Source organism: Colobus angolensis, unplaced genomic scaffold (assembly GCF_000951035.1).
Source record: "Colobus angolensis palliatus isolate OR3802 unplaced genomic scaffold, Cang.pa_1.0 Scaffold10, whole genome shotgun sequence".
NCBI lineage: Eukaryota > Metazoa > Chordata > Mammalia > Primates > Cercopithecidae > Colobus > Colobus angolensis.
In genome coordinates, this window is record NW_012110919.1 from 4,480,558 (window position 1) to 4,481,433 (window position 876).

Below are 876 nucleotides of genomic sequence, written 5' to 3' on the forward strand. Positions count from 1 at the left end.
ATAGCTTCAAAGAAATGTTTAAGCTAGAGTTGACTCTTTAAAAAATAGAAGCCATCCCCAACCAAATATTAAAAATACAAATACAAAAAAAAAAAAAAAGGAAATTTGCCTGCTCTTCATTTGTGAAATCAAAGAAAAAAAAACACTTAACGTCTTAACCTCTCTAGGCCTTCACTCTCGCCTCTCCCCGCGCTACACTGGCGAATTCTGGACGTATCTACACAGTCACCGCGGAGTCTGCAATCGTCGCAAAGTCCCCTGGCATTTCCTGGCCAGGCTGCAACTTTGGTGAGGGTGTATGTAGTTACAACCCCTGTAGTGGAGCTGGTATTTAGGGTCCTCATTGGCAAAGTTGAGGGTATAAGCAGAGAGGGAGGGGACCTTGGCTTCTTTCCATTCACTGGCATGTTTCCGGGGCACGGTCATCCCACGCTGGACTCCAGCGCCAGTCCCAGGGCCTCGCCGAACTCGAGCCCCGGAGCGCGCGCGGCCCCGCCCACCGGGCGGCCGAGGCCCCGCCCCTACCTCCCCCGCTCCACCCACCCGCCCCAGTGCAACGGTCTCTGCACGCAGGCGCAGTGGCGCGCGGGGAGGCGGGGCGCGTGTGGGCCTCACTTAAACTGCAGCGGAGGGGGCGGTGCGCGGTCGCTACCGCGCTGCTGCTCAGTGGGAGCGGGTCTTCGCGCAACTGTCTCCGCGTGGCGCGCGCCTCGAGCCGCCTTTCCCCTGGCGGCTGCGGCCGGAGGGAGCGGAGGCAAGCAGGAGTCGGGCTCCATGGAGAGCGGCGGACACCCGGGCAGAGGCGGAGCCTTCATCTCGGCACCCGGGCTCCAGTGACCCGAGCTAGCGTCCCGTCCCGCCCGCGTCGGAGCGGCC